The sequence below is a fragment of the Oratosquilla oratoria genome, chromosome 7 (assembly GCF_046742065.1).
Source record: "Oratosquilla oratoria isolate Oo_2021 chromosome 7, ASM4674206v1, whole genome shotgun sequence".
NCBI lineage: Eukaryota > Metazoa > Arthropoda > Malacostraca > Stomatopoda > Squillidae > Oratosquilla > Oratosquilla oratoria.
The window spans coordinates 41,822,350-41,847,349 of record NC_134783.1 but is presented as its reverse complement, the minus strand read 5'-3'; the positions used below and the strand labels follow the sequence as shown (position 1 = coordinate 41,847,349).

The 25,000-nt window shown below is 47.0% G+C and overlaps 1 protein-coding gene across 24 annotated transcripts in view; it reads right to left on the bottom strand.

Moving 5' to 3' along the window:
- Ndae1 (Na[+]-driven anion exchanger 1) overlaps positions 1–25,000 on the bottom strand; it is a 557,753-nt gene that overhangs the window by 70,116 nt on the left and 462,637 nt on the right. For 17 of the 24 annotated variants that reach the window (XR_012966564.1, XR_012966565.1, XR_012966566.1 and 14 more), the window contains exon 1: positions 3,892–4,031. The exons of 5 other annotated variants lie outside the window; for them this stretch is intronic. The gene's annotated coding sequence lies outside the window, so the exon portion shown is untranslated. Of the gene's footprint in view, positions 1–3,891; positions 4,032–12,381; positions 12,401–25,000 lie in introns of those variants that run through there. 2 more of the 24 variants (XM_076188098.1, XM_076188103.1) reach the window with 1 other exon arrangement.

Genomic DNA, 25,000 nt, shown 5'->3' with positions numbered 1-25,000 from the left:
CATTCCTCGAAGCTGTACACCCAAAGCCAGCGCTCGATTCCCAATTATCTGTGTCAAAGTTGCATTGCGGCGTACAACCATGCTCCAAATTTCGACGACAATGTCATGTCTATGTCGGGATAGATGACGTTTACTCTGCGTGTTCGTAATGGCGAAAATGTGTCTGATAACTATGGATTTTAAATTTTGCATGAATAATCTAATCTTCCTAAGCAATTATGGTTGTTGTCGGAGAACTTTGGAATGTGAGTGTTCAAGATTCGAACCCACCTCGATTCGAATATTGAGCAGAACATGTTGAACACAGGATACCTTGCAAACAAACAAACAAACATGCACACACGGCTCGGTGTTGTACACTGCTCTCAACCGCTAATTCAGCGATCCGAGTTCGAACCTTGCCCAGGGCTGAAAAATTTCAGCATCGCCGGCACTCCAACTCTAGTGGGCAAGGTGTGTGTACGGTGCATTACCCATAGCTCAGGCCATACATGAATTCTGAGCTCTCATCCGAATGGGTAACACACATCCATCACGAGCCCAACACGTGATCCAAGACCGTGGTGAATCACGCACAAACTTCCCACACTGCAACCATCCCGTCACGTCCAAGTCACCGCACATACCATAGCGTTTTTCACGCACGCACACCATGGAAATAAACCTGTAAGCATCGTTCAGTCCCACAATGTTTCGTGTGCACTGCCGCGCTGGCGCTATTGTCAACAGTGATCGCTCTACACAAAAAAAGACAAAAAAATGCTAAAGATTCGCGAGTATTATGTTATGCACAAGGGCACCCAAGGATTAGATACAAGGAACGAGAGATAAATATTCTGAGATAAGTAAATCAACTCGAAAACGACAGCAAAAATAAATTCGCAAGAAACGAGAGGAATGAAGAGAAACGATAAAAGAGTAGAGGGTCCGTGATCAATGAGGACGAAAAATATCTGCAACACAACCTGCACCAGTTTCGGACGCAAAACCTTACGAGACCTAACCGCAAATAAACAAATAAGTAGAAAAAAAAATCACGTGGAGAAACAAGGGCCCTTCAAATAAATGCCATCGAACTCGGTCGCAATGGCTTGATTTCAAACCCGACACTGGTTGCCATCAGATACTACCTCGCTCCTGCCTATTACAATCGATTTGAATCATCATTATTACCCACATCTATCCAACCTATCTCCGCTTTGCCACGCTGCGTCACGCACATGTAGACTGTTCAGCACTGGATGCACAGGTACGGCCAAAGTATGAGAAGGGTAGAGATCCTCCGTCATGATCCCCAAAGAATGCAGCAAGTTTCCTCAGCAACGTCGCGGTCATAACCTACTGACACAGAGCGCTACCGCCCAGTTCTACGAAGGAATCTTCCTGCACCGATTCACGAATCTTGTACAGTACTTATTCTGGCTCTAGGTTGGAGATTATCTTCGCCTAATGAAAAGAATTCTCACAGATGATTTCGGTGTGCGTACATTAGTGAAATACTCTAAATGGGGAGGTCTGGGGTTAACATAGAGAGAGAGAGAGAGAGAGAGAGAGAGAGAGAGAGAGAGAGAGAGAGAGAGAGAGAGAGAGAGAGAGAGAGAGAGAGAGAGAGTTTTTTTTATTTTTGTGTTTCAACAATCTAGTCTGTCTCCTCGAAGAAAGACCCGACCGCGTGCGATCCAAACAAAACAAAGCCTGGATCCACGAGACCTGCAGTTTGAGGGTCATTCAACCCGTTCCTGGATGGCGGAGTTTAAAAACAAAAACCAAATCAGAATCAGCGAAGTGAATCTTGGCCCTAACAAATTCTGGGAAAATCAAGGACTGAAATATAATTACAAGGCACAAATAAAGACCACCTTCACACAACCCCCAATGAAATAAGAGGCTTTTGAACTGGAGTCACAGTAGACCCTTCTTCTAGAAGATGAATGTGAGTAACTGTATGTTATACACACGGGATTCAACCAATAGGAATCCCACCCCCAACCCCTCCTCCATCCACCCTGATCAAACATCGTCTGGGAACTCCCGGACAGGCCACTGCGATGTCTTCCACTACGACAAACCTATCCTTATTCGTTCGTTTATAACAACAATTTTCTCCACGAAAGTCCGCGCCAACTATGAATGACATAATTTCATGTGTTAGCCAACAAAGGCTGGCTTCCACGAGGACATGTTGCCTGCAAGACCGACCAACACCCTGAAGGCTGAGTTACGACATTGTGCAGTTCCCACGTACTTGTAAGTCGTTAGCAAGTATAGATAATATTCCTCCCATGACAATGCTCAAACACGTACATCCTGACCATGTTTTGAAATGTCAATTACCAAATCACAGTATAAATGATATGTCAAATTTGCCAGACAGCCAAAATCCATCACTATTGTCAATAATCAGTTATTGAAAATACCAAGAAATTCACAACATTAAAAGGAGGTGGACCTACAGTACCAATAATGGTGTTGGTTCACGGTATTGTAACATCCATTTATTCATAAAATCAGACAATGGCGAGCGCTGCTATATTCATCTTGTCTTAATGTTAGTCAAAACTCATAACTTCTAAACGAACTGGACTAAGTCACCATGAGAAATTCTATCATTTATTATTCAGCAGAACACGAGACAACACCAACAATGTGAATCACGTAACATCTACCATCACCACAACGTGTCTTGTCTGTCACTAACAACAGCACGTCTCTGGATCCTGTGTGTCATGGCCCCAACTGCCCGCGTAGTTTCTCCCAATACCTGCCTCGATACCCACGGCCATCATACCAGCATTGGGGCACAATCACCACAAGGAGTTCTCACATACACAACATGACGAATCGCGGCTTATGGCCTTGTCAATTTCTACGCTTGTGCTATTTCACATGACCTTGGAGCTCTCATCCAGGAGGGTAATAGCTGTCGATCAAGAGTCCATCACGTTATCCAAGACAATGGTGAATAATACATCTACCACCTATAAGTTTTACTAGATCCAATGTCAGCTCTACAATGTGCTAATACCCACAATTCACCACCATAACTATTCAAATACTAGTCACTGTTGATTTTATGTTAAAGAACTATCACAAATAAAAAAACACCGTGTTAGTGATGTTACGAACCATCACAACTAACACCAATGTGTTCAATCCCTAGTGCAAATGACATGAACCAAGTGATGTTCAACACCACCATCATTCAAGAGTTCATTTCCCAAGCTGGGCTATTGCTTCAGTTTCAGCTGCCCTACGGATGTTGAAACCGTTTCTGCGAACCGATGAATTATCTCTCACAAGGTCCCGGGTTTGACTCGGTCACCATAAACACTCCTAGAGCGATACTACCCCTACAAAGTTTAAGAGGAGGTGGATCAATGAATGTGTATAGTTTCGTTATCAAAAGCTCGAACTTGTACAGTATGAAGAAGGTTCTCATGCCTGACGAAGGTCATATCGTGGCCAAGTCATGCTAAGCAAACGCAACGAATGCTGAGGAAAAATCGAAGTTATTCCGTCAGAAAATGATGATGAAGTGGTCAAAGCCATTACCGCTGCACTCGCCCTGGGAGCACAAGACTAAAAGAGTACAGCAGAAACCCTAACACTTCACCACAGAAGTCTTACGGCATTATTTCTACCAACCAGCTGCCTCGGAACGGCTTCCCAGCAGCTGGAAGTCACTCGCACTCCACCCAAAGCAGCTGGGATACACGCTCCTACTGCCGAAGTTGTAAACGAAGTACCTTCTCAACTAACGTTTGAACTCGACCCGAGCAACAATATCAAAGGCACGCTAGGAGCATGCCGTCGAGGAAGGTAAAGACCCTCCCCCCCAACGGGCGCTAAAGGGCCTAAGTGTGCACCATGCACGTTGGTCAGGGGGCCCACCTGTTGCGATGCTGTTGGGGGAAGACGGGCGAAGGGCTGACGCCGCGGCGAGGGGAGCGGGAGCTCTTACACTACACTACTGCACTCCACGCTGCCGCAAGACAAACTGACCGGTCCCTTACCAACTCCCGCTCGGCGACAAACCGTACGCTAGACTCAACTGCTGCTGCTGTTACCGCCGCGCCGCCACAAGACCCCTCCACACCTACCTCCTACTTCATCCCCCACTTTCGATGGTCAGAACTCAAACTCATTCGTCCTCTACAGATTATCTGGTTCCTCATTCTTTTTTTTTAACTCGTTCCCTAAGCTTACCCCAACTTCCCCGAACTATCCTTGAAGATAATGCGTAGCTCTGTCTTGGAATTCGACAGCGTCGGGTCTAAACGCGTCGCGCACGCTGTCTGATACACAACGGAGAGGAAGCGAGCACCTGCTTGCCTGCAAACACTTGTTCCGCCCTACTAGGACACTTACCCTCCACTGATCCCATCCACAATGAGGTTAACCGTTTAATCAGTACATTGCTTTGATTCTCAACCAATAATGGTACAATCATTTTACTTGCTTGTGTGATTCCGTTTAATTTGTTCATCTCTGTAGACACTGTAAGGTCACAAAGCGGGCATACAACCACTCATTGAATCTGGCTACTCAGAAATGCCACAACACCGCTACACCTGAAATCCTCTGAGGCCAGCCAGGGTTGAATCGAACATAATTATCATCACAACCCAAGACTCGCTACCATTTGTACCCAAGAAAGGAATTAATGGACCATGAAATCTGTACCTAAACACTTTTGATAGTGAATCGGTCACCCCCCATCCCCCAACCGTATCCCTCAAACCCAAGCTACCACGGCCACCACCACACCTTACCTAAAACCTTGACAAATATCAACCAGAGTAAAGCCGCGTTCGCAGGGCCAACTAGTACCAGAACATACCCAGTTATAACCTTTGCCGCCTTCAGGAAGGGAAGTTCCCCTTCGACCGGATTCACTGTCACAAGAGGTTCCCCGAACTGCTTTTTCCCCCCAGTCTTATCAAATGAAAAAAAAAAAAAAAAAAAATTATCCTAACTTATTTGCACACTCTTGGGAAGACACGAACCTCTTTGTGGTCTGAGTGTACATCTCGTAAAACAATTGTTATTGTAACTGAACATGGTCAATTTCGAACTTAATGAATATTTTCTTGGTGTAATCCTACAATATCCTTGTATTTTCTTGATGTAACACCACAACATAAATATTTTCATTCCTTTAATGCACGTGTAATACTTTCATACTACAAAAATTATGTCCGTAGGTAATTTATTTAATAAATAAAATTACTTTAAACTCTCTCCCTGCTTCTCTAACACTCGATTGTCTTTGGAAAATTATACCGTATTTCTTATGTGATCGTAGGCCTATTTGTATGCTGCCTTTAGTGTATCGTACCTTAAAAAAACGCACGACGCTGAATACTACTTTCCTTTAGGTCATCTTAAATAAAATGCAGCACGACAAGTTCGCCCCCAAGCTACGAACGCAGGAATCGATCACGAGACGCCTGACACAAATAATGGCAAGAGTTGCAGATGACTGTGATCGTGTACCAGAGATCAAGGGTTATGTCATGCATGATGTTCTTATTATGACGAGTCTATTACTTTTCTTTTAGTGCTTGTGTTTACCAGCTCGAGAGTGAGCCTTGATCCTAGTGGAGGGAGGAAGAGAAGAAATGATTTCTCGTCACAACGGTAAAGAGAACTTCGATCAACAAGACTTTATACCAGATAAGATGCCGACGCTCAGGAGAGTTTTAATGAATACACTAAATATACTATCATAGGAAATGAGCTAAAACACTTTGGAACCAGCCACTTCAAACGTTTATGGAGAATGCAACGTTTACAATATTATAAACATCAACACTCGCAACATGAAGGTAGATAGAGTTTCTAATTCAGTATTTTGTTTATATATCCTATATTCATGAGGTGGGTATCGTACAAGATCTAAATGAAAGTGTAGCTTCCCCATTATTATGTTCATCTCTGTAGTTACAGAAGCCGTCTACATCCTGTAATTAAATGATATCTACATAATACTTGGTAAAAGTGGCACATACACGGCACAGGTAAACTAAGAATTATATATTCAACAGAAAACACATACGCAAAAAAGGCATATTTATTTACACTGAACACAATTATAAGTGTATACTCGTATATACTCTGATTCACAGCAGTGTTTGTTACCTGCCCCAGCAGTCTCCAAAGCACATAGGGCAAAGGTGACGGCTTCGGCCGCAGCTACTCAGCGCCTCTAGGCGTAGACTCCTCACTACCATGTAACTACAAACATAATTAATCTGGCCACCACAATCACAGAGAAAACTTGTATTCTTATCAAAGCACACCCGACACTTCATAAGGACCTTGACGTCGTGCCCGGCTAAATGTTCAAGCGATCTTCAATCACTTGGGCTTTCACTGGTCAAGGCTGCTGCTCTTTCTCAACTGCTCTTGTACTTCGACTCTTTCGTATTTCCTCTTAGTGTTAAGGAGGGTCTCTTGCATAAACAGGAGGAAAAGGATATTTTCGAGAAGTCTTTATACATTTACAGATCGGAAGGCAAGTCAAGATATGTTCTCGTATATCACTCCCGAATCGTTGGTTCTCTGAGAGTTGTCGAGTGAGGCTTCGTAGGAAGTTCCGAACTAGGGGAGGAGCTGGGAAAGGTGAAGGTTGAGTACAGTGCTGTACTAGGAATTTCTGGATGCTGAAGGGCTTGGAGTCCGAGTTTTATAAACGGGCCACAGGAAAAAAACACAAAGTCAAAACTTCGACAAGAAATCATTAGGCTGGATAAGTTAGGTTAAAGAGGAACCCATAAGTTGATGGTAAAACTATGCCTTTTAGTTGTTTAGTTCACATGTACCAATTACCCAAACCAGACAAAACCAATTGTAGAAAAAACGATAGTATATTTATTCGCATTTTATTGCGAAGCGTCAAAAAAGAATCTTCAAAGTGCGTCAAGAAGGTTGTTCTAGGATTGACGTCATCAACCAAGTTTTACATGGCGCGAAATTTGAAACGAGTTTCACGGGGTGCTGACTTATATTATGGAACTGCATAATAAGGGCAAGGTTGAAAAGAAAATTGGCATTGAATGTATTTATCAGTTGTTGTTGTTGTTATTATTATTATTAAAAAAAAATCAGCCTAGTTTATGGAAACATTTTTACCCTGTCGATTCCTCTGTTAGGTTAAGATGTTTTTCTGTGACTTTTTTTTTTTACTTTCTCCTGGATTCCACAGAATATGGCATCACTGACGATACGTGTTGTTCAAGCAAATGGAAAGTGGCAAAACATTTGGAATCGAGCGCAGGTATCATGCTTTAGGAGAAACTTTTTCTTAACTGTTTTAATTAGAACATTAAGTCCCTCTTCAAATGGCAAATGTTATCGATTGGATTTACATTAAAACCTAATTCAAGTTTGGAGGACTTTGTTGAACTTATTATTCTAGTCGCACTTTTTCTAAAACAATCTATTACATTATCGGGGACATACAGACAAACACTGCGGTGCTCGATTCCGTCGGCATCACGGCACTGCGTGGGAGGGAATACCAACTGGTACAGAATTCAACATCTACATTACAACAATACTTGGAAACAAGCCAGAAAACGAACTGGTTACGAGGGTGTCTGGTGACATACAGACTATTACGAATACATTTCTGATCAGAAGTGAAATGTATACGCGTGTATACAAGTCACACCTGAATGTACGAAGACAAGAGTAGACTTAAGCACCAACTGGTTCAAGCGGACGTACATAAATGAGATACACGTAACTTTATACTGAAACTTTGGCACTTACCACGTGCGAGACTATATTAACTCCTCTCTTACTACAGCCGAGGTGTAATAGTTAATAGTGTTTCAGCCACGTGTAACCGGTCACAGCAATAGACGCGGAGGCACGTGGCAAGTATTCTCTGCCAAGCGGTACTAAGTATAGAGTCATATGCTTTCGGGCCTTTCATGGTCCACGAAAACTATGAGCGTCAGCTATCTGGAGGAGTCTACCCCCTCATCCGTGCTCTGCGGTGTTTACTATGCATGCTACAGTGTATGGTGGGTTACCCCGCCCCCTTCGCCCTCAGCCCAGCAACCTCCCCTCCCCTTCCTCTTCTCCCTCCCCCCCTTGCCCCCTCGCCCCTCCCGATAAATGGCCAGGTCCTCGCACCCTATTCCATGCTCGTCCTAGCTTTCACCTTCGCTGCACAGAACCAAATGGTGGGGTAGAAGAGAGGACAGGAGAGGAAGGGAGGGGAGAGGATGGGGAGGGAAGGGAGGGGAGAGGATGGGGAGGGAAGGGAGGGGAGAGGATGGGGAGGGAAGGGAGGGGGAGGATGTGAGAAGAGGGAAGGGGAAGAGAGGGGAGGGGAGGGGGAGGTGATGAGAAGAGGGAAGGGGAGGCGAAAGGATGCGGAGAGGAAGGAGAAGAAAGAAAAGCAATGTGAGGAATAGAACAGGAAGGAAAGAGGAAGGACGGGGAGAAAGGGAGGGAATGAAAGCGGGGAAACCAAGGAAATGAAAGGAAAGGGAAGGTTAGGGGAAGGGAAGGGTAGGGAAAAGAAAGGAAAGGATGGGAAAGTAAGGAAACTAACATGAAGAGAAGGGAAGGGAAAGGTGCTGGTCCCTCCTGTCACGTTAGAAGTCAGGCGCCTGGAAGACTTTTTGTGCCCACGAGTTACCTTCCCTCCCCTCCCCTCCCCCCTCCCCCTCCCCACACACTCCCCCTCCCACCCTCACCCTCCAAGCCTATTCGCTGACCTTATCAAACTGATGTCGACACAGGCGGTGTAATTGGGACGAGGTAATGGAGGAGTATTTTTTCCCCTCTGTGAGTCCTATGGCTACGGTTCAACCCCCCCCCCTCCTAATGGCTTATTAGTGACTACCACTTGCCCTGGCTGACCGTATGTACAAGGGAAATTGCGTCAGCTTCGTTCGCTTTCGTCGGTGTCGTAACAAAAATGGACATGCAACACGACTGGTTAAATAAACAAATACATAACAGTCTGGGAACGAATAACAATAACAACGATAATAAAAACAATAGTAATAATGATAATAAAATAAAAACAATTTAAAGAAAGTTGAGACAACGACGACATGACGTCACACTCGGTGGCTCCCACACTCCCATTAATTTCAAGAATCTCTTTGAATATTTACACCTCCCTCACCCTCCCCACCGATTCCTCAGCAACTCAGCAATGATGCAGCACTTCGGAGCTCAGCACAGAGAATGTGCCGGTATGTAAACTGACCATGTTTTAAAATCACTTCAGTGTACCATCAAGGAATTTTCTCACTAAGATAAATGCAAACCATTTCTTAGTGTACCCTGCTAATGTTCAACTTGTGCAGTCGAAACGTTTGGGAGTTTTTGCATCCTCTTTCAAATCACGGGTTCGAGTCCCGCACTTTCTTCAAATTCCCAGCAACGACAGTTTCACACACACACACAAGCACACACACACACACACACACACACACGCACACAAACACACACACACGCACACACACACACACACGTGCACAGAAGAAAAGCAGTATGATCAATGGAAAAACAGAGGCGGGACCTCATGAGCATAGCTCCAACACCATATACTACGAGGAAGAAAACGCGCGCGCGCGGAGATCGAGAAAATAAAGGAACAACCAAGATGGTCCCCAATCTAGCAGACTCACCGAATAAGGAAAGGTAAGAAAAAACTGAAACTTTCCTCACAAAAAACAAAAAAACAAAAAAAAAACGAAGGGACATTGCTGTGCTCAAAACAAAGAAAGGATGAAACAAAATTGGGGGAATAAGCCTTTGTTTATAATGGAAATGACAAGAAGTCATGGAAAAGAATAAAAAATAAATAAAATAAAGGAATACATAAATAATAATGAATATATAACACACTATCCTTCAAGGATATTGAGAAATGTTACTTTCCATACAGTTACATTACTGTCTCGATCTTGTACCACCGAGCTGAGGTCTTAGTCGACAGTGTTGCTGTATCCTCATCTGCAACTGTATTGTCCCAAACGATCTTTGGTTTATTTGTTCTCAACACGGTTGTTATCTTCAGACAAATTACACTAAAAACACAAAAACTGATATCCCATCTATTAACAAATGGACATGACAAGAAACTTAGCGTAGATTTAAGTCCGGCTGCACAAGATTGATGATTTTTTTTTTTTTTTTTTTTTTTTTTGTCATCCATCTGGAGGACCAGTATTTCTTGTTTTATCCTCTGAGGACACACCGCAATCCCTCCTGGCAGAGGACCACCTGCGGGCAGATCGATATCGTCGAAGCGAGGAAGGGAAATGGGGATCGACATCGACAACGACATCATCATCGTCGTCGCCTCACGTGGTATCTGCGAAAAACGACGTCTCCCACGCGGACGGACGGACGCCCATGAGGGTCCGGGTTCGTACGGTCCGGTGCTTTCCCCTTGGCTCGGTTCACGAGAGGTTCCAACCTCAGCACGGTTCCCTTCTGTTGGCCAACTCGGCCATGTGTCGGCCAAGAACCCAAAAGTGGTACCGTGCTCGCAGTCCGAGTTCGGTCCCCGTCCAGTGCTGAAGAGTATCACAGCACTGCAAACGGGGGGACCCCGCTCTGTTGGACAAGGAGATGATTGTGTTTGTGTATGTGTCAGGTAACAATTTTACCCGTAGGACGGGCCATATATGAGCTCCGGGGTGGTAATAGCTGTCGATCACGAGTCCAACACGTGGTCCAGGACAGTTGGTGACTCAAGAAGGGTTTCGTGCGGGGCATGAAGTCGTCAATCATCCTTTCAAGGGGGCAAAACGATTCGCTTTGTATATTTTGACGGCTCCCCAAAATTATGCTTTTGTTCTAGATCTCGTCAGGCGATTTTATTCAATGGAAGGACAACAGATCGTGGATGGTGCTAACGTTATATATCAACTCGTCTATTTTCTACTCGAAATAAAATGGAGGACAGGAGCGGTTTCTGGAGGGTCTAATATGACGCAAAACAAAATATCTTAAAACTATGTCGCTCAACTTAAATCGTCTGACAGAAACGTCACTTTCCCTGTCGTCACTGACCAGCAGGGGACCCTCGAGAGATTTTCTCACTCTTAACATGTTTGTTGTTGGTGTCGGTCCTGTTGGCAGCGACCCAAGCCAAGTTCCCGTCTTGCATAAACCATTCTCCTATGGTGTTCCTTGTCCATTGTGCATGGTAGTGGGGACTCCTAGTTCGAGCACTTGACGAAAGAATAGATAAGATCTAGAGGGTTCACCTCAAGTGTTTTCTTCTAAACCTAACTTGTCGACAAGTTCCCAGAGGTTTCTAGATTTCGAAAAAACTACTGTTAAGCCAAATAGGGATGACTTTGAAGAAGATAAACCAAGTATAGCGTGACAATGTGCACGCACCCACGCGCGCGCCCACAACACACGCAACTCCTGCTAAAGCGGTCCGAGTTCGAATCCCGCCCACTGCTGAAATAATTTCAGTATCACTGCGCTGCGATTCGTTACTCCAACTCTCGTGGGCGGGGAGTTGGGTGTGTGCGCGCGTGTAAGGTCACGGCATTACCCATAGATCGGTTATATATATTAGCTCTGATCTCTCTTCCGGGAGGGTAAAAGCTGTCGACCACGAGTCCAACACGTGATCCAAGACCATGGTGAATCACACACACACAATATCGACACGTGTGCATTAATTCCATACATTCTGAGTGCTCGTTGTTGCTCCTCACATTCTTTTGACTGACGTGTGTGTGATTCACCACCATGGTCTTGGATCACGTTTTGGACTCGTGATCGACAGCTATTTTCCCTCCCGGAAGAGAGCTAATAGCTCATATATGACCGATCTATGGGTAATGCTGTGACCTTGCATGCACACACACACCCAACTCCCTACCCACGAGAGTTGGAGTAACGACTCGCAGCGCAGTAATATTGAAATTATTTCAGCCCTGTGTGTGTGTGTGTGTGTGTGTGTGTGTGTGTGTGTGTGTGTGTGTGTGTGTGTGTATGTGTGTGTGTGTGTGTGTTTTTACCTAGTTGTATCTTACGGGAAGGGGAGCTATGCTCGTGGTGTCCCGTCTTTGTATCTCGCAGTGTTTAGTTCGCTCTTAAAATCGTGTACGGTTTTTGAACACACTATTGTTTTGTTCAGTACTTTATGTTCCAGATGTCCACCACTCTGTGTTTGTGTGTGTGTGTGTGTGTGTGTGTGTGTGTGTGTGTGTGTGTGTGTGTGTGTGTGCGCGCGCGCGAGTTTCACCATTACATTACATATGCACAGCCTCAACCCAAGCAACCAAAACGTTAAAATAAAAAAAATCGATGACCTGCCTGAGAGAAGCTTTAAAATCTGTCTACTTCACACGATCACAACTTGATGGAAACCAGACTTACCTACGTCCCAGGTTTGTTCGAAAGACCAACGCACACCAAAGCGAAGCTAATCATTTGCAATCACACGCTTACCTGCAACAGAAAAGGAAAAAAAAAACGTAAGTACACAAATAGAGAAAGGAGTCGGTGATGTGTGCATGGGTGCAGATGACACATTAATAAAAAAAAAAGTGACAAAGAAGTGAATTTGTGTAGTCGGGGGGACTTTGTGGATGTCGTCGACAGAATGAATATTTGCTGGAAGCTCCAATCATCATCTTCTACAACTCGAACACGTATCTAACTTCTCGCAACTTTCTTAAAAATACTTTAAACCAAAAATAACCACAATATATTTTACGACGTCTGACGGAACTCGGAATAAAGCGAAGTTACTTGGATACCCGGGTTTCTACGGAGTTACCAGGACTGGGAAAACAACTCCCTGGGAATTAAGTTCCCAATCTCCTAATCTCATCTTCACTGATCCACAAAAATCTCGGTCCTGACGGGCGGGTGATAAGATAACAGAAGCAAGGGATGCCGACTTCACTACTCCCTCCTGACCAGATTCACCTCTCGACTCGTCTATCTCACACCACCCATTCCCCCACCCCCACATTCTCCAAACGTTCCTTAGCGCACGCGCGCATGTGTGTGTGTGTGTGTGTGTGTGTGTGTGTGTGTGTGTGTGTGTGTGTGTGTGTGTGTGTGTGTGCGCGCGCGTTTGAGCAGGTATGATGCGCGTACGTGTGTGTGTATGTGTGGGTGTATATGCCTGTTGTGTATGTGCGTGTTTACGTATGTACATGTACGTATGTGTTTCTGTATGTGTACATATAAATGTGTGTGCGAGCGCATGTCCGTGCGCGTGTATGCATGAGTGCGTGCGTGGACCCGAGTGTGTTGATTACATAAGACAAGGATCTGACTACCTCTATCAACATTATACATTCTCAATACAAATACGCCCGACTCCACAATGGAGGCCTTAGTGACCTCAGGGTCTTCCTGATGAAACTTTTCACTTTCGAGCTCTCATTGTGTATGTGTATGTGTGTGTGTATGTGTGTGTGTGTGTGTGTGTGTCCCTACTCCGCCCTTTTCCCTTCCACTGAATAAAATCGGCTGGTATTAACCAGAATTAACCTCTAGAGGCCGCCCCTTCGTATTTCATCTCAAGTCATTTCCGCCAATAGATAGGTCTCTATATTACAAAAACACTAAAACTCGGAAGTCTCCAATAGGTAGAAGGGAAAAGACCGTACGATAATGTACCAGAATATTACAAAGTGCTTCTATATAGCGTCCGATATTTTTTTTCTAAAATCGGAACCTTTTCTTCAAAAGACTTGAGAATTTTGAAAGTGAAGATTCTTGCAGCAGTTGTATCACTACTGTTGATAAATGTGGTTCATATATCTTCCTTTATTTTTCTTCCTTCCTTTGAAAACTTTGTCAATAACCACTAGAGTATTCTCTGCCCTACCATCACACAGGTTCTCTATTATGAATCCAGAATTTATGCAAAGTAAGTTCACTTTTATCGACAATGTCGTGAAAGACGACATGACGTCATAACTCCTCCATTCCTTGCAATTTCGTACCCTGATAGCCAATCGTCAACAACGAAATACTATTGGACACTAGCACCAAGACACGTCACTATGCCCCGCCTTTCGTTGCGGGGAGACTTTTTCTTTAATCAGATTTTCGTAAAATATTCCCGTCGACGCCTTTCGAAAACCTCTTCATTCACTTCCTGAAGATGTTATCATCTGGGTCACTCACGCGTACACACAACTCGTAAAGTCAATCTCCTCTTATCAGTTTAAATGATGACAACCAAAACAATCGAGAGATAACTATTAATCATTCAGTCGCGCACGCACGCACGCACGCACGCACGCACACACACACACAAACACACAAGTCACTGCGAGCATAGCTCTCGTCCCGTAAAATACAACTAGGTAAATACACACATACACACACGACTCGACGGCGCAGTGGTAACGTTCGCAACAACTGCTACAGCGGTCGGAGTTCGAATTCCGTCCAGGGCTGAAATAATTTCAGTATCGCTGCGCTGCGAGTCATTACTCCAACTCTCGTGGGCGGGGAGTTGGGCGTGTGTGTGCGTGTAAGGTCACGGCATTACCCATAAATCGGTCATATATATGAGCTCTGAGCTCTCTTCCGGGAGGGTAGTAGCTGTCGATCACGAGTCCAACACCTGATCCAAGAGATCATGGTGGATCACGCGTACTATGGCACCTGGGGTCAATATATCATGGCACTGTATGGCGCTTTCGACGCGCTGGGAAAGGGTGTCAAGGTCGATGTATCTCGCTCCGTTTCACACTGCATATTCCCCCCCATTGCCACGAACTCAGGTGCCTCAGTTCTTGTATACCTGATCCCCGACGGCAAGGGCAAGTGTTAACTCTCGCGAGCACTGGGTTGGGGGTAAAGTAAGGTAGGGTTAAGTTTTGGCTTAGGGTTAGGGTTAGGGTTAGGGTTAGGGCTAGGGGTGCGGATAGGTACAGGGATCGCAATGGAGAGTAAGTTTAGGGATTAGGGTAAGAACAGGGGTAGGGATAGTGACTGGGGATTTGGGGAATAGGATAGGGTTAACAGTATTGGCAGTAATGTAGTATTATACAGGAAAGGAGCCACGCTCGCGGGGTCCTGTCCCTTAATCTCCAGTCTACCATACCTACAGAAAGAGAGACAGATAGATAGATAGATAGACAAGAGAGAGAGAGAGAGAGAGAGAGAGAGAGAGAGAGAGAGAGAGAGAGAGAGAGAGAGAGAGAGAGAGAGAGAGAGAGAGAGAATAGACCACTAAAATTTCATTCAAACTATTGTCTATCGATTTCATTTAAGGATACTCCCATGGAACCCAAAACACCGCAAAAACAATAAAAAAAGATGAAAATAAAAATAAAGATAAAGACTATAATAAGAATAGAAATCAAATAATATAAAAAAAAAACGGCCAAAGTATCTCCCCGACCTTTGTAAACCTAACAAACGACCTTGAACGAAATCCTTAGTTGGCAACGAGGCCACAAACGTTCTTGTGCATGTTACCGAGGTCACACGCACACCAGCGGAGGCGTCCAGGTAGTAGTGGCAGCCACCTCCCAACTCTCTCTCTCTCTCTCCTCCCGACCCCAAGCCCCAGCATCGCCTCCCCCCCCCCTCCACCACCAGCGTGCCCCCAACTACGAAGCTTACCCAACCTGACCTCCTTGAAGGACACTTCTTTGCTTTAAGGGAGGTAGTCGAATACCCTCCCCTCCCTCCCTCGCTCACACTCTCTCTCTTTCTCTCTCCCTCGCTCCCACTCACTCACTCTCTTTCTCTCTCTCACACCCACCCACATACACACACACACACACACACACACACACACACACACACACACACACACACACATACACACTAAATGTCTACAGGACGTGAAGAGATATTTTCCATACAGATGCATAAATGTTTGGAATACCTTAGAAGGCGACAGACCCCAAGTTAGAACAATACATGAGCTCAGATCTAAGTATGATAATTGGAAAATGAGGATGCTGACCAAACGAAAGCATTCATAAATCTGAAGCAAGGTATAACGAATTGGAGTTGGATGTGTGTGTGCGTGTAAGGTCACAGTGTTACCCATAGATCGGTCATACGAGCTCTGAGCTCTCATCCGGGAGGGAAATAGCTGTCGATCACGAGTCCAACGCGTGGTCCAAGACCATGGTGAATCACACACACACAAACACACACACACACACACACACATATTCTCTCTCTCTCTCTCTCTCTCTCTCTCTCTCTCTCTCTCTCTCTCTCTCTCAGGGCGATCTTGCCTCTATGTAATCCAGACTCCCACCTCCCTTCTTTCCTCCACATCTTTGTTCCCCGCCCTACAAATTTTTTTCTTCTGGTTGTCATCTTGTAATTTTAATAAGTCTGGGGTGGGCGGGGAAGGGGAGAGCAAACGTCTGTGAAGGGGTATATCAAATACTTATTATTCCACCCTCCCACCGATGCCACCATTTTCTTTCCTCCACAACAAGGAACTGTTTATCCGAGATCAATATGCTTTTTTTTCCCTCAGCCTCTTTCGCGTTTCCTTCCAGCACAAAAACGACACTTTCCTCCTCTGCGTCCTCCCAAAAGGAGGTCACGGCGCCGACACCGATCCAATGACAGATCCTGTGGAGAAAAAGATGGGAGGAGGAGGAGGAGGAGGAGCAGGAGAAGGAACTGGAGAAGGAGCAGGAGGAGGAGGAGGAGGACGAGGAGCAGGAGAAGGAACTGGAGAAGGAGCAGGAGGAGGAGGAGGAGCAGGAGGAGGAGGAGGAGGAGGAGGAAGAGAACGAGCAGGAGGAACAAAAGAAGGAGCAGGAGGAGGAGTAGGAGGAGGAGGAGGAACAGGAGGAACAAGAGAAGGAGGAGGAGGAGGAGGAGGAACAAGAAAAGGAGGAGGAGGAGGAACAGCAGCATAAGGAACAGGAGAAGCAGGAGGAGGAGGAGGAGGAGGAGGAGGAACAGCAGCATAAGGAACAGGAGAAGCAGGAGGAGGAGGAGGAGGAGGAGGAACAGCAGCATAAGGAACAGGAGAAGCAGGAGGAGGAGGAGGAGGAGGAGGAGGAGGAGGAAGAGGAGGAGGACGAGCACGAGGAACAAGAGAAGGAGCAGGAGGAGAGGAAGAGCAGGAGGAGGGAAGGAGAGGAGCAGGAGCAGGAGGAGGAGGAGGAGGACGAGCAGGAGGAACAAGAGAAGGAGGAGGAGGAGCAGCAGAAGGAAAGGAGAGGAGCAGGAGGAGAGGAAGAGCAGGAGAAGGAAAGGAGAAGATCAGGAGGAACAGGAGAAGGAGGAGGAACAGGAGAAGGAGGAGGAGGAACAGGAGAAGGAGAAGGAGGAGGACGACGAGGAAAAGGAGCAGAGGGACAATGTGGAGGAAAAAGAGTAAGGAGTGAAGGAGAGAAGAAATGAAGAGGAAAAAGAAGGGGACGAGTAAAGAGGAGGCAAAAGAGGAAGGAGTGAAGAGAAGGATGACGAGGAAAGACGGAAGAAGAGGAATAAGAGAATGAGGAAAAGTGAAGATGAAGGAAGAGGAAAGAGAGAGAAAAGAAGAGAAAGAAGAATAAGATTAAGAAGGAAAAGAGAATGGACAGAGAAAGAAGGGAATGAGGAAGAAGAGGAAGAAGAGGAAGAAGAGGAAGAAGAGGAAGGAAAAGAAGAGGAAGATATAAAAGGGGAAGCGGAAGAATGGGAAGAAGAGGATGGAGTGGAAGACGATGACGACGATGACGATGAAGGGAATTTGACCTATCACGAGATCGTGGGAGAGTCAATATAGTTGTCGTTGTCGTCGTCGTCGTCGTAACCTAGGATTTCTCTTTGAGGTCTTCTCCCGAGGTCCTTCCTTTCGCTTGCGCATGCGCACGAACTAGCACACAACACGAACAAAAACGCACATACACTGTTTGCTTGTGTAACGTTTGGCGTTTTGACTTCGAATATTTTAAGATCGACTTTGAGGCCTGATATTATAAGGCCTCCGAATTTCCATTTCAAAAACAGAGCATATTCCGTTCTAGGAAAGAGTTAATTCCGCGGATTCCGTCAGTTTTCCGCGATCACGGTTTTTCGGAACCCCTATTGATAGTTTCATTAATTCTGCAAGTCGTTACTGTCTGTCTGTCTGTCTGTGTGTGTGTGTGTGTGTGTGTGTGTGTGTGTGTGTGTGTGTGTGTGTGTGTGTGTGTGTGTGTGTGTGTGTGTGTGTGTGTGTGTGTGTAACCCATAGATCGGACAATGCAAACTCAAAAGTTCTCACTCAGGTAGGATATAGCTATCAATCACGAGTCCAGCACGTGATCAAAGACCATGGTGAATCACATACATGTAACACACACACACACACACACACACACACACACACACACACACACACACACACACACACACACACACACACACATTCCTACCACGCATCGTCGGAACGAGACATCCCATCATCTACATAAGCTGCCCCCCACCCCCACCCCGGAACCCCCCACCTTGACACCCAACCTCCCAAACTCCCTAACCAGACTGACCACTAATCTTAAAACGTAAATAGTCCTCCCCACCCCCCACCCCTCCAGTAGGCCTCCTCCTCTTCTGGGCCCTCCCATCCAATTCGGCAAGCAAAGCTCTTCTCGAAGTAAAATACCTTCAGTTAGTTCCCCAAGCAAAGCTCTTCTCGAAGTTAAATACCTTCAGTTAGTTCCCCAAATTTCTTGGATGTGTTTGTTGACTCCCACTGTTCTCTTCCCCTTCCCTACCTCCTTTTCCTTCCTTCCTTCCTTCGTCTCTTCACTCCCTTCGTCTCCTCCTCTTCCTTCAACCGCCCCCCTCGAAATCGATGTTCTTTCTCCTCGAAGACAATGTTCCTTCTCCAAGACCTCCTCCTCTGTTGCAGCGTTCTTTGAGATCTCTTCCTCGATCCTTCGTCATCCTTGCCTTCCTCCTCCTCCTCTTCCTCCTCCATCACCATTACCCTTCTTCCTCCCTCTCTGCTCTCCTCTTCCTTCCTAATTCCACCTCCGGCATCCTCCTCTTCTCTTTTCCTCTCCTCCCTTCCTCAGACCCTCCACCTCCCATCCATTCCTCATTTCCGTCCTTCTCCATCTCGTCCTCCACACTAATCCTCAACTTTCTTCCCTCCCCTCCCCTTCCCCCCTCCACCTCCACCTTCTAATCCCCCACATTCCTATAATTTCCACCACTTCCACTATATCCAGCTTAGCCTCTCCTTCACCATCTTAGAAGCTCCTTTCTCTTTTCTTCCCTCCTCTTCCCCCACTCTCTCTCTCTCTCTCTCTCTCTCTCTCTCTCTCTCTCTTCCTTGTGCTTGTTTTCGGGAAACGGACAAGTGAATAAATAAACAAATAATAATAAAAAACACAAGTGTAGTGGCATCCGTACACCAGTTATCTTCAGACTGAAATCTCCATTCAAGTGCATCTGCGAGGAAAAGCACCTGTGCGCACAGATGCGCAGAAGCACCTGCGCACCTGTGATTCTTTTTTCCTTTCTTATAAACCCCAAAAAATGTTACTGAAGCGCTTTGAATCTTCCTAGTCACGGGTTCGAGTCCCACCCTTCTCTCCGGTTCCTGAGAGGGCAAAGGTGACTGCTTCGGCTACAACTACGCGCCTCCTGGCGTATGCCCCTCAAGGGAAAGAGAGAGAGGAGGGAGAGAGAGGGAGAGAGAGAGAGAGAGAGAGAGAGAGAGAGAGAGAGAGAGAGAGAGAGAGAGAGAGAGAGAGAGAGAGAGCGAGAGAGAGAGAGAATGTGTGTGTGTGTGTGTATTCACTTGGTCTTTGGATCACGTGTTGGACTCGTGATCGACAGCTATTTCCCTCCTGGAAGAGAGCTCAGAGCTCGTAGGTCCGATCTATGGGTAATGCTATGACCTTGCACACACACACCCCCAACTCCCCGCCCACGAGAGTCAGAGTAACGACCCGAAGCGCAGCGGTACCGAAATAATTTCGGCCCTGGGCAGGATTCGAACCCAGAACTGCGGGCCACTATTGTGGCAGTTCAGTGATCTACCAACTGCGCCACCGAGTCGGGGTGTGTGTGTGTGTGTGTGTGTGTGTGTGTGTGTGTGTGTGTGTGTGTGTGTGTGTGTGTGTGTGTGTGTGTGTGTGTGTGTGTGTGTGTGTGTGTGTGTGTGTGCGTGCGCGCGTGCGAGCGTGCTTGGTATGCAGCTTCTCACCAAGACCGCGTACGACGCCGCCGCGCCACAGAAAACGGGCGCGTACCTATCAAAACAAACAAGACGCAATTGGAACTCGACCGCTCCATCAGGACTTCGAGTCTCCTTTCTTAAGCACTTTTTTAATCAACGTATTTCAACGTAAAAAAAGGACTAAAAATACCCAAGAGGACATCTCCGGAAGGAATAGAACGTAAGAGGAAGTGTGTGGATTATGTGGATCACCAACGAACTGGAGGCAACACGGCCAGGGAGGAACCAACGACAGTTCCTGTAGCTGAGGCGAAAACGCTGAGATCTCCATAAGGTAAGGTATTAGTCCTCGAGTCACTTCTTTGGTGATCACGTACTATTCCCAAGGTCCTGAGGCTTTGTGCCCTTATTCTCCTAGATTCAATACTATTCTTCGAATACTGAACTATTCTCTTGAATCATAACCCTACAACACGAGTGAGCGGATGAGTGTAACAAGTGCTGTCCAGGAGATTTCGTTCAATATGAAGGAACATGTCCCATCCTATCGTCCCCACTCCCTGGGTCACACCCCCTACCTTCGTTCCACTCCCTGGGTCACACCCCCTACCTTCGCCCCACTCCCTGGGTCACACGCCTACCTTCGTCCCACTCCCTGGGTCCTACCCTACCTCCAAGGACCGAGCTCACTCTCACTCTCACTGACACTTCGTAGTCTCTGATGGGGCAACCGAAATGCCCCGGGGATGGGTTAGGGGGGGTGAAGGGGGAACGGTGGAGAATGGTTGGATGATGTGGATGAGGTGGATGAGGGTTGGAGGATGTTCCAGGTCCTCAGTCCTGGCCGCACGAAGGAGAGAGAGGGGAGAGAGAGAGAAGAGAGAGAAAGAGAGAGAGTACAATCTCTGGTGTCCGCAGAGCGTGTGTGGTTTATGTACGAGTAGGAGTAGACATCGCGGATACGTAACACCTGGAGCACGGTAAGAAGTGTATGATGAAGTACTATAGTACTATAGATCTTTAGTAATACAAGTACTTGGTTCACGTACTCTCCTGCCCATCTACACCATGCCCTCTGTGTTACAGTAAGCCTCTGGAAATGACCCCGACAACGTACGTCAGAATTTGCAATATTTGCTTCAATTGTTGCCTTTTCCACTTTGTTCTCGGTAGGAAAAATATCACCTGTGTTTACACACACACACACACACACACACACACACACACACACACACACACACACACACACACACACACACACACACAATCTCTTTAGGGACCATATACGACTACGAGAGTTTAAAGATTCCGAAAAACTCAACTGAACCATGTATAGTGTAATGTTACAAAAGCTATGATGAACATTGTAGATGAACACAAAACACTGAGGTCATGATACCACAGCAAAAGTGTCACCGGGGAACCCTTTGGTCTGTTACTAAGCCACCGGATAAAATTCCCTTTCAAGAGACGGTGAATGGCATAAAGATGACCACAATTACAGTTAAACTAACTACAATTATACAGAGAAACTCCGGACGTATTTGAACTGCATGACGACACCCAGCGCCGCCCCACACTTCCAGAAACTTCACAGACTTCCTTCTGGTTGGCGCCATGCGATTTAAATCACCCGAAGTCGAGCTAAAACGGGGAAGAACCGAGGACAAACTTCAACTCCACCTGACCACAATTCTTCCGGTGGTGCGGAAGTTTACACATAAACACAGGAGACAGTGTCCACGGTATACCTGGAGGTCATCTGAGGTCACCTCAGGTCAAAGGTAAGCACCGGTTGAGGGTCATTCCTCAGAGTGGATACCCTTCCTAATCTCTGCTCCGTGCCTAGGATTCTAACAGACACCCGAAATCCCTACACAGTTACCAAACACGCGCGTTACCATTAAGCCACGGCAGGCTCCCATTCTCAAGTTCTCCCCAGTACCCGAGTGGGCAGGGAGTTCCCATATCCCCCCACCACCTTTCCTACTCCCCCCCTTACCCTCCCGAAACCCCCCTTTGACCCCCCCCCACACACACACACACACACCTCCCCGCCCCGGTCTATCTCGAATCCACGGCACGTACGCATGCAAGGACACGGCCCCAAATACCAACGCTCATTTTATTCTGGCAATCAATAGATGATCTTATTTCATCCCTGCCTGTCTCTGGTTCTGAACAAGATTCCTGTTACCAACAACGCATCCGCCTCGTGCCCTGCGAGGTGACTAGGCATGCCAGCCTTCGTCAGAACCGGGAGCAATCTCGCGATGACTCCTTTCGGGTGCGAATCACCCACCAGAAGGCAGAAAGAGGAGGAAGAGGGAGAAGAGAAAGAGGAAGGAGGAGAGGATAATAAGGAAGGAGGCTGAGGACGAGGGATAAAGAACACTGGATAAGATAGGAAGAGAAGCTCAGAGAAAAAAAAATGCAGAGGTCGGTGGTGAGAGGAGAAGGACGAAGAAGAAAAGGCGAAGAACAATGGAAGAACAGGCAAGTGAGAACATAACCGAAGATGACGGATACAGCCACGCCCCCCACCCAACCCTCGGGTAGACTACTTTAGGGGGAGGAGGGGGAGGGGGAGGGGCATGAGATGAGGCACGAGGAACATGGGGCCAGGGGTCGATTACCTCAAAGATCACCTGAAGGAGGGACAAGGAAGTGGGGCGAAGAGAAAGTAGACGAGAGGAGGAGGAGGAGGAGGAGGAGGAGGAGGAGGAGGAAGCGGGGGGTTGTGTAGGTAAAAAGAGGAGTAGAAAGGAGAGGAGGGTTAAGAAGAGGAGACGAAATGAGAAGAGTAGAGGGGAGAGGATACGAGGAGAGAGAAGAAAAAATAGTGACCAAAAAAACAGACAACGAACTAGTCACGATGACGACGACGACGAAACGAGGCTGCTTACGTCATCAGCGCCACCGCCGACGCTACCGCCGTTGACTCGTCGGTGTGACCGCCCGAAGTGCGTTCACCTCCGGAACGCTGCCGGAGTTCCACCTCGGAGGCAGGCTCTCGATCCACCCTTAAGTCCAGGTGAGGATCAATGTGTGTGTGTGTGTGTGTGTGTGTGTGTGTGTGTGTGTGTGTGTGTGTGTGTGTGTGTGTGTGTGTGTGTGTGTGTGTGTGTGTGTTTTAAAGGTCAGCTTTTTCATGTTCTATTATGATTGATATATAGTGTTTTGAATTATGCTGATGTTGTTCTATTTGTTGTAGATAATGCAAATCTGCTGATGTTGATATAAAAGTTGTTGGTGGTGAGGTTATTGTTGTTGACAATGCAGAGGTTATTGATGTTGGTGTAGAAGTCATCGTTATTGATGTAGAGATTCTTGTTGTTGATGATAACGTAAATTTTTCTATTACTGCTGTCACTGTTTCTGTTACACGCAACTAGGACATCAGTGAGGATCACGAGGTCAACAAGGGGCAAGGAAGGGCAAAGGGGCAAAGCACGATGGATGGGGGTGTGGGGGGCAAGTACGGGGGGGCATCTATACACCCAATTCTGAATGTCACCTAGGCACGGGTGATTTATTCCATAACGAGGAAACTAGCCGACAAGGAGGTACTGGGGGGCAATGAACGATGGACGGGAAGGGAGACGGGGGGGAGGGGGGGAGGAAACAGGGAAGGAGGCCGGGGGAGAGCAACAACAGTGGGAAAAGGTGGGAGACCGTTAAAGGTAAAAGGGGGAGGGGGGGCAAGGAGTGGCGGGCGGGGAATGGGACGAAGGGGGATGAATGGTGATTGGAACAGAGGAGAAAAGGGAAAGGGGTTGGGATGCGTGAGGAAAAGGAACGGGTAGGGGGAAGGGGAGGAGAAGGGGGGAAGAGGAGGAAGATGGGGAGGAGGAAGGGGGAGGATGGACGGGGAGAACCGAGGAGGAAGGTATGGATGATGAAGGTGGAGGAGGAATAAGGAGAAGGAATGGGGAGAGGATAGAAGACACGGTAGAAGAAAGGGGAAGGGGAAGGGAAGGGGAAGGGGATGGGGAAGGAGGATGAGGAGGGCAACAAATGCGGAAGAAGAACGAGGAACGGGGAGGAATGTAAAAGGGATAGGGGGAGGGGGAGGGGGAGGAAGAGGAGGAGGAGGAGGAGAATATGGGCGAGAATCTAAGGGAGGACTGGGGAGGTGCCCAAAAAAAAGAGGCGGGAAGGGAAGACGAGGAAGAAGAGGAAAACGAAGAATAGGAGGGGCGTAGAGAGAGGAAGAAAGGGATGAAGCGGGACAGGAAGAAGAGGAAGGAGGAAGAGGAGGAAAATCGTGCGAGGAGGAATAGGATGCCGAAGAAAACGGAGGAGAAAGCAGAGTCGCGACAAAGAGAGATAAAGAGGAGTGGGAAGGATGGAGGGAGGGAGGGAGGGAGGGAGGGAGGGAGGAAGGGAGGGGGGAGGAAGGGAGGGAGAGGGGAGAGAAAATAGGAAGATAAAGGAGAGGGAGGAAGAGGAAGATAAGGTGGATGGTCAGAGGAGAGGAACGGGAAGAGGATGAAGTGGAAGGAGTAGATGGCAGGAGGATGAGAAGTGGGAGGAGTAGGAGGGAGTGGACGGGGAGGTGGAAGAGGAAGTGGAAGGGTGGGAGTAGAAGGTGGAGGTGGACGGAGAGGGGTAGAAGGAGGCGAAAGAAGGCACGACCTTGGAAACTGGAGGGTCATCGGTGTCGACGATAGTGACGGAGGTATTATGGGGCCCGACGACGCTCCTCTGTCCTCCCCTCCTTCCCCCCAAAGCTTACTTTACCCTCTCCCGTTCTGGATCTCCCACCCTCTATTCCCCCCCCACCACACCCTACATGCCTCTACCCAAGTTCCCTTCCCCCCTCTCTCCCCCCCTCTCTCTGTCTCAAACGTATACAAAGAAGTATTCAAATCGATCTGAATA